The 9,807-nt window shown below is 38.9% G+C and overlaps 1 long non-coding RNA gene across 1 annotated transcript; it reads left to right on the forward strand.

Moving 5' to 3' along the window:
* The first annotated feature begins 262 nt into the window (after window positions 1-262).
* On the forward strand, window positions 263-1,855 carry LOC131646271 (uncharacterized). Its single transcript, XR_009297387.1, has 4 exons — window positions 263-600; window positions 732-819; window positions 957-1,058; window positions 1,183-1,855. It is a non-coding gene; the product is annotated as an uncharacterized LOC131646271 (long non-coding RNA).
* The last annotated feature ends 7,952 nt before the right edge of the window (window positions 1,856-9,807 follow it).

Here is a 9,807-nt window from a genome sequence, read left to right on the forward strand (position 1 = left end):
TAAATCCTATAAAAAAAAAATACTAAGTTTTATTTTTTATGAAATTCTATTAATGAAAATTAGAAGAGAACTAATAATAAAAAAGACTAATTAATTGGGCCAGTAGGTGTTCAATCTGAAAAGGGAAGTGCAGCCCAAATTAATTTAAGAAACTGAAATAAAAAAACATTGGGGCCGGACCGGGTCGGGTCAGATGGAACCCGGATCCGGTTTTAATCTTATCACATGAGTTGGGTTATAGAAAACCCTAAAACAACACAGAGGCACACGCCTCTTTCTTCTTCCTTTCTCACGTAATATTTTCTGGAAAAACATAGAGGAGCAACAGCAACATCAACTTCCCGGCGGAAATTTCACGGTGGCCATGGGAGAAGCAATAACGAAAATCCGAGTAAACACTCAAACAATCTCTCTCGGTTCTCTCTCGTGATTCTTCTCCGTAAACAACAAATCCCTCACTCACGGTTTCCTTCTACCGCGGCCATGGGAGGAGCTTGAAGAAGCTCACACAAAATATGATGAAACTACAAGGATAAACTCAACTCTACAACAAATTTTGACTTGATTTTAACAGACTCATGAATAGGGGCGAAAATCTGGGTAAGTTTCCTTCGAATTTGATCTCTGTTCTGTGATATAGCAGTAGTAGCTTACTCTATTTCGGTTTTCAGATGATTGTTAGGTGCAACAACTATTTATGCACTCTCTGTTTTGTTCTTTTCGGTTTACAGGTACAGCAACAAATATCAGAGAGGTTGAGAGTGAAGGCAGGATCGACTTACCTACGGCGAGGAGAATTTCGCCGGTTTAATTGTTGTGGTATGTCTTTAATCCTTCTGCTTCTGAAATAAAATCTACTGCAAGCTTGTTGTAATTGCTGCGCTTTGAATTTTTAAACACGTCGCTGCTACTGCTTTGGATTTCCATTGAAAATTGTTATAATTGTTCCGAAACAGTGTTGCGGTTATGCTTTGATTTTGCTGAATTTTTCTGCTGTTGCTTCGGAGTTGTTGAAGATGATGCGTGAATGATGTGTAAGCACAGGGCTGCAACCAGAGGTATGGTTTTGAATCTCTTTTCTTTTTTTTCTGGAAATTCGGGTGGTGTTACTGAAGGACACTTTGAGTTGCTCAATCTTATAGCTATGCAAGAGTGTAACAACTTTTGAATTTGTTGTTGTAGGATCTATTTTGATGAAGATGATGCAACAAAACCTTTTTTTGGATATTAGGGAGACTTGAAGATGCAACTTCAAGTTGTTGCTCTCCACTAAGGTATGAACTACTTCTTCACCCCTTTTCCAACTATGGAACTAAGAAACTTTGAAAATTATGAGAGAAAAGGGAGGAGTGAAAAAAGCAAGTAGCTAAGGTTGCTTTGGTGTGATTTGCAATGAAGAGAACACCTCTATTTATAGGAAAAGCTTAGGATGTGTTTGGCATAAAAATTAACTTGATTGGCAAGATTGTAATCATTGAGAAAATAAGAATAAGAATAAGAATATTCTCCATGTCATTATGCAAAGATATTTCTTATGATATGAATCATGCAAGTGGAAGAAAAATCTCTCTTTGATTCCTTTTTGTCTTGAATTATCTCTTCTTTTTGAATTATTTCTTTTATTGGACTTTTTGCTAATCTCACCCCTTTTTGTTTCTTTTTTTTTTTCATGTGACATGAGTATTCTTTGAAGAAAGAATGAAGAAACTTGAATTCCAAGAATGGAGATTTGAAGATTGAAGAAAGTCTTCAAGAATGTCTTTGTAGTTTTTCTCTTTTTTCTTGTAATTTCCAATTCATTCCAACTTTAAAATTGTATGAACTTGTATTCTTGAAAATGAATAGAATTTTGTAATTCTTGAACTTTAGATAAAGTTCCTTTGTAATTCATTTGAAAATTGGAATTTGTTCATGTAAAGACACTCCACTTGAATTTCCTTTAGAATCTTGGATAAATTTGTATGAACCATGAATGTTGGATATTCTTGAAAGAAAAGTCCTTGAAGTAATGTGAAAAATGTTCTTGCACCAATGAACTTTTAATTCTTGAATTTATGGTTTTAAACCATACTTGAAATGATCTTTCAACAAATGGACTAAAAGATATTTCTTGCAATTTTGGTGAAATTTCCATGAATTGTTTCAACCTTATACCAATTTTCAAATAATCCATATGAATCAATTCTTCACCATGATGAATCCATAGGCCAAAATCTTGAAATAGATTCCAATCAAAACTCTTGAATCACACAAATGGATATGGCGCACTTTATTTGAAAATGATTGAAACCTTTGAGTGACTTCCTGGGGATTTTTAGGGTTTCCCAAATGTGATCCCTGATTTCAGTCCCTGATAGTTCAAAACTCTGATCTGAGGATTTGTCTGATCAATCTTTGTGTAGGAGATGTTATGAGCCAATGGATTAGGCCAAAATGATGCACTTTGGGTCTTGAGGTCATGTCCCAAGTCATTAGGTCAAATCCTGAGCAAAAGTCAGGAGTATACTGTCTTCAGTCAAAACCCTAATCTGATTGATTCAAAGCTGCTGAGCTTGTTGAAATGAATCTCTGAGGACCAAATGTTGATTGTTGATGAAGATGATTCATTTGAGATGAAGGGAGAACAAAACCCTAGTTGATTGTTACTTGTACTGATGAGTGGTTTCTTGATTAAACCCTGCTGAGTCACAAGTAGCAAACACAAGCTATGCAATTTGTTAGAGATGCAAATGATGCATATGCAAATGATATGAGGTGGTATCTTAGGTCAAAAATTGGGGTATGACAGATGCCCCTATTTAAGTTTCTTCAACCTGAGACATGAAGATTGAAAATCTTCGTTTTGATAGGGTGGAAGAGACTTAAATATCAGAAGACGCAAATTTTGGACCTAAGATACCAAAATTGCGAATGATGCAAGGATGTCTTTACCGAGGGGATATCAAGAACTGACTCCACTGGGGAAAAGAGATTGGGAAGGATGTCTCAATCCGTTTTAGGAAGAGAATCCGTTTTTCGGGAAAGCAAGTGTATGCTTCACCGGGGTATGATAGCTTTGTAAGAAAAGCTTACCTATCAACATTATCGACTATCAGCATGGGGATAGACTTGTTTAATAATGCGAAGGTGAAAGGTATGAAACTGTGTTACCGACTATCAGCATGGTGATAGACTTGACAAGGTAAAAAGAGTTTCAAAGTTTTGGTTAATATTACCGACTATCAGCCTCGTGATAGACATGTTAAATAATATAACCAGAACAAAAGGATTACCGACTACCAGCCTCGTGATAGTGGTTTTGAAGACATGATCAATTATCAGCCAAGTGATAAAATGATTCTGGAGACTGAGCTAGGGGAATTACTGGTTATTCAGCCTTGTGAACAGTAATAAGACCCTGATTTGTCAAATGGTCTTCATGATTGATTTACTTGAGAGGAAAAGTCTTTTGGAAGAGACATAAGCTGCTCGGACGATGAGGCTATTGCTTATTGTCTGTTTTTTTTTTTTTTTTTTTTTACGACTCTATCGGAATTTGAATCTCTGGTAAAGACAAAGTTCTAACCAAGAATGAATTGGAAAGAGACAGTCAAACAAGACTTTGTACCCATGAGGAATGAACTCGAATGGGGATTTTCTCCTTTGTTTTGGAGAGGAGAAACTGAAGAAACCTTCTTCCACGAGGAATGATCTCAGTGGGGAACTGGAGAAAGAAGAAGTTATTTCTGCTTATGGGTGACGACCTACTTGGAGAGATGACACGCCCATACTTGTTTCTTTTTTCTTTTCTTTCTTCTTTTTTCTTTCTCTTCCTTCTCTTCTTTTTTTTCTTTTTTTCTTTTTTTTTTGGGATAGATATATCCTGAACAAGTGATTTCGAAGCAAACATGAAAAATGCAAGAATGCATAAATGATGCAAATATGTATGAATGATGAATGTCATGAATGTAGCATGCATACTGACAATACTGACAGACAAAGAAGTGTATACTGGAGAAGGACCAACGTCGCAATACAACCAGATACTCGGCAAATGTTCTTCAACACGGTGTAGATAACACAGGTGATGAATGGTGCTGTGTGCTTTAAACCTCTCTGGGGAAGATAAGCAATTTTTTCTCACTGAGATGGAAGAATCTTCTTTACTGGAGATGGAAAATCTTCGACACTGGGGATAGAAGACCTTCTTCACTGGGGATAGAAGAGCTTCTTCACTGTGGATAAAGGACCTTTTCCTATCATAATCTTTGATTCATCCTATGGAGATAGTTGTTGATGTTCCTTCCGTTGTTCACAACTCAAAGGAAAGTTTCGCTTTTATTTTGAAAAAGAAAAGTGAAGTAAATTCATTTAAAACTTATTTTTTTTTTTCAAAAGTGAATAACACAATTAAAGCGTCATTTTGCAAGCTGAAAGAAATTAAAGATTGCAAACAAATGGGCACAAGGCTCAAATTTATTTAATAGGATGGAAATCAGCTAAAGGCGTGATTCCATGGAGTATTTACAAAAGTTGGAAATGGTAATTATGCGGAAAAGGCTACATTGAAAGCAATAACCACTATCCCCTTACAACTTTGAGTTCCAACTGTGTTTGTCGCTTCAGATTGGCGATGGTTTGTTCGTAGATTCTTCGATGAAGTACAGACTTTTCAGGTGACGAAGTATGGACTGATGCAGTTACTTTGTCATTAATCCTTAATTTTTGCTTAGATTGCCTTTTCAGGTTTTCAATCTACCAGGATGAATTTTTTCTGTTTATTGTCTCTAATTTTTGCCTGGACCGCCCTTTCGGGTTTTCAGTCCACCGAGACGCTCATTTTTGCCTAAGTCGCCCTTTGCGGGTTTTCGACTTACCGAGCTGTTCTTTTGTATTTTTTAGACAAAGTATTTCTTGACTGCATCAGCATTCACAGGATATGGGAGTTCATCACCATCCATGGTTGTAAGAATCATGGCGCCGCCAGAAAATGTTCTTTTGACAACATACGGGCCTTCGTAATTAGGAGACCATTTGCCCCTAGAATCTGGTTGAAAAGACAAGATCTTTTTAAGCACGAGGTCGCCTTCTTGAAATTCACGAGGTCGAACCTTTTTGTTGAAGGCTTGTTTCATCCTTGCTTGGTATAACTGTCCATGGCATAGAGCAGTCATACGTTTCTCTTCGATTAAGTTCAACTGATCGTATCTGCTTTGACACCATTCAGCCTTTGATAACTTAGTCTCCATGAGGACTCTCATTGATGGTATTTCAACTTCTACGGGGAGGACAGCTTCCATGCCGTATACTAGAGAAAAGGGAGTTGCCCCTGTTGAAGTACGCACTGAAGTACGGTATCCATGTAAAGCAAACGGCAGCATTTCATGCCAGTCTTTGTAAGTGACGACCATTTTCTGGATGATCTTCTTAATGTTCTTGTTGGCAGCTTCAACAGCGCCGTTCATTTTTGGTCTGTAAGGAGAAGAGTTATGATGCTCAATCTTGAATTCCTCACACAATTCTTTCATCATTTTGTTGTTCAAGTTTGAACCATTGTCAGTAATGATCTTGCTGGGAACACCATATCGGCAAATGATGTTGTTCTTGATAAACCTCACAACCACTTGTCTTGTAACATTGGCGTAAGATGCTGCTTCGACCCATTTGGTGAAGTAATCAATTGCTACTAAGATGAAACGATGACCGTTTGAAGCTTTTGGTTCGATCATTCCAATCATGTCGATACCCCACATGGAGAAAGGCCATGGAGATGAGAGAACGTTGAGTAGAGTCGGTGGCACATGGATCTTATCTGCGTAGATCTGGCACTTGTGACATCTCTTCACGTGTTTGTAACAATCAGATTCCATTGTCAACCAATAGTATCCTGCTCTTAAGATCTTTTTGGACATTGCATGCCCGTTTGAATGAGTTCCAAAGGACCCTTCATGCACTTCATGCATTAACATGTCTGCTTCGTGTCTATCCACGCATCTGAGCAAAACCATGTCGAAATTTCTTTTGTATAGCACATCTCCATTCAGGAAGAAACTGCCAGAAAGCCTCCTTAGAGTTTTCTTATCTTTGTTTGATGCCCCAAGTGGGTATTCTTGAGTTTGAAGGAAGCGTTTGATGTCGTGGAACCACGGTTTATCATCGATGACTGCTTCAGTTGCAAACACATAGGCGGGCCTTTCAAGGCGCGTAATTCTGACTGTAGGCATATCGTTCCAATGATTGACTTTGAACATGGAAGATAGAGTAGCCAAGGCGTCTGCCATTCGATTCTGATCTCGAGGTATATGATGCAATTCAACCTTGTTGAAGAAAGTCAATAGACATCTTGCATAATCTCTGTAGGGAATCAAGCCAGGGTGGTAAGTTTCCCATTTGTCTTTGATTTGGTTGATCACGAGGGCTGAATCTCCATATATGTCTAGGATCTTGATCCTTAAGTCAATGGCTTCTTCGAGACCCATGATACAAGCTTCATATTCTGCGATGTTGTTGGTGCAATCAAATAGCAATCTGGCGGAGAATGGGATATGAGTACCCTTGGGAGTGATGATGATTGCCCCAATTCCATTGCCAAAAGCGTTTACTGCTCCATCAAAAATTAGGCCCCATCTTGATCCGGGCTCAGGACCTTCTTCAGGTAACGGTTCGTCACAATCTTTCATCTTTAAGTACAAGACATCTTCATCAGGAAAGTCAAACTTGAGAGATTGATATTCATTAATTGGTTGATGCGCCAAATGATCGGCGAGAATGCTTCCTTTGACCGCTTTTTGAGCACGGTATTCAATGTCATACTCGGATAACAGCATTTGCCATCGGGCAATCCTTCCTGTTAAGGCAGGCTTTTCAAAGACATACTTGATCGGATCCATTTTGGAGATTAACCAAGTAGTATTGTTGATCATGTATTGGCGGAGACGTTTTGAAGCCCAAGCCAAAGCACAACATGTTTTTTCGAGCATGGAGTAACGAGACTCACAGTCTGTGAATTTCTTACTCAAGTAATAGATGGCATGCTCCTTCTTACCGGTTTCATCTTGCTGTCCAAGCATACAACCCATGGATTCTTCTAACACGGTAAGGTACATGATTAATGGTCTTCCTTCAACTGGAGGAATCAATATTGGTGGTTCTAACAGGTATTCTTTGATACTTTCGAACGCTTTCTGGCAATCTTCAGTCCATACAACCCCTTGATCTTTGCGGAGAAGCTTGAAAATTGGCCCACAGGTAGCAGTCATTTGAGAGATAAACCTGGAGATATAGTTCAATCGTCCGAGAAACCCTCTTACTTGCTTTTCAGTCTTTGGTGCAGGCATCTCTTGAATAGCTCTGACTTTGTCGGGATCTACTTCAATACCTCTTTGGCTGACAATGAAACCCAAGAGTTTTCCAGATCTAACCCCAAAAGTACATTTGTTAGGATTCAAGCGAAGCTGATATTTCCTTAATCTTTGAAACAACTTCAAAAGGTATTCAATATGTTCTTCTTCTGTGCTGGACTTGGCTATCATGTCGTCCACATAGACTTCAATTTCTTTATGCATCATGTCATGAAAGAGAGTAGTCATTGCCCTTTGGTAAGTTGCGCCTGCATTTTTCAATCCAAACGGCATTACTTTGTAGCAAAAGGTACCCCATGGGGTGATGAAAGATGTCTTCTCCATGTCTTCAGGAGCCATCTTGATCTGATTATAACCGGAGAACCCGTCCATGAAGGAAAAGACGTTGAACTTAGCGGTGTTATCAACCAACATGTCGATATGTGGTAATGGAAAGTCATCTTTTGGACTGGCCTTGTTCAAGTCACGGTAGTCGACACACATTCTGACTTTGCCATCTTTCTTCGGAACTGGCACTATGTTAGCCAACCATTGAGGATATTCTGAGGTGACAAGAAAACCTGCGTCGAGTTGCTTTTGAACTTCCACTTTGATCTTGTTAGCCATATCAGGATGAGTCCTTCGCAATTTCTGCTTAACTGGCGGACATTCTGGCTTCAATGGCAAGTAATGCTGAACAATATTGGTATCCAACCCAGGCATGTCTTGGTAGGACCAGGCAAACACGTCAACATATTCTTTGAGAAGGTCTGTCAACTTACTCTTGACATCAGTATCAAGCAGCGATCCAATGGTCACTTCTTTTTTGTCTTCTTCAGAACCCAAGTTGATTTTTTCTAAAGGCTCTTTGTGAGGCAGAATGGCTCTTTCCTCGTGCTTAAGTAATCGAGAGATCTCGTCCGGGATCTCCTCTTCTTCCTCTTCTTCGGCTTCGAACACAGGAAACTCAAAGTTGGGAGAGGGCATAGGGTTATTGCATTCAATGGGTTTATCAATAGTAAATCTGCACATGTGATTTATATCTATTTCAGAAAATTTATGAATGCAAGAGTGTATGCAGATTTTTTTGAAAAGTTTTCTTTTATTTTGGTTTTTTAGGATTACCATTTCCAGAAAAAAGCAAAAAATAAAACATATAATGTAGGGAATTCAAAATGACACTTTATTTATGATTCATCTTTGAAACAAAGCCCTAAACACAAACTCATTTGTCTTGGGCAGGACAAAGAGGGAAACTTTTAAAACAAAGCCCTATACACAAAGTTATTTGGGCGGAACATTTAAAAGAAAAGCCCTATAAAACATCTCTCTGCTTTGGGCAAGGCAGGAGGTCAAAATAACAGCGAGGTGATTACTTTGAGCGGCGAACAACATTCGGAACGTCGACAGCTTTCCAGTAGCAACGAACTCCTCTGTGTATTATGTATTCAGGAAAATTCTCCCCAGAATTATCTTCAGTATTGACATTGACCGCAGGTCGAGCAGGATTTGAAGGTCCTGGTTTGTCAACCTTGTTCTTTGTAGAGTTGAAACGGTCTTCTTCTACTTCTTGAAGAGCATAAGATGAGTCACAATCTTCAGAATTTTCAGGATGTATTTCCCAGTCTTCAGGATGAAGAGACTCATTGTCAGCGACACTTTCTGAATCAGTTGCGGGACCATCTTCCCCTTCATCTTCAAAAATGGCATTTATGTGATAATAACCATCTTCAGGCTTGTTAATCTTGGCAGATGCATTGAATCCGAAATCTCCAGTAATTTCAGGCTGCTGGGAAAATTGAGAGCATTGGTAAGCCTCTTCTGGTTGACTATTATATTCAAAGGGATCTCCCCATCCGGTTGGTTGAATATCCTCAATCGCAATCTTGTAACTTTCAGGTGCAGTATATTTCACCATATAATCATATTTTCCACTTGGTTGTCCCAAGGTGTCCCAGATTTCTGCAGGAACAGGCTCAATTTCTTTGCCTTTGGTTTTCTCTGACGGAGGATATGGTTCTTCCTGAGATATATATCCCGAGTCATTGAGATAACATTTCCATTCTTCTTCAGGATCGGGTAAACCTTCCTCGATGCATTCTTCGATAAGGACATTAACCTCTTGAGGAATTGGGTTAAGGAATCCTCCACTAATAAATGTTTCTTTGATCGGTCGAAGGGTTTCGTCCTTCTTGGTGCAGTTTGAGAATGTTGGTGAACATCCGAGTCCTGCTCTAGTTTCATTCTTGGTAGGGATCACAACTTGCCCCCAGCCAGTGGTAGTTCCATCTTTCACTACTTTTACCGCCTCTTTGTAAGAAGAGATCGATGCTTTCTTCTTGGAAGATTCGTCTTCTAAAGAGAGACCTTGGAACGGAGTTCCTTCCACATCATCAGCACTGATGAAAGAGAAATTGGATAAATGGCTCACCATCAAGGCTTGTTCTCCACTTATTGTTACCAATTTTCCATTTGTTACAAACTTTAA

This window comes from Vicia villosa, linkage group LG2 (genome assembly GCF_029867415.1).
Source record: "Vicia villosa cultivar HV-30 ecotype Madison, WI linkage group LG2, Vvil1.0, whole genome shotgun sequence".
Taxonomy (NCBI): Eukaryota; Viridiplantae; Streptophyta; class Magnoliopsida; order Fabales; family Fabaceae; genus Vicia; species Vicia villosa.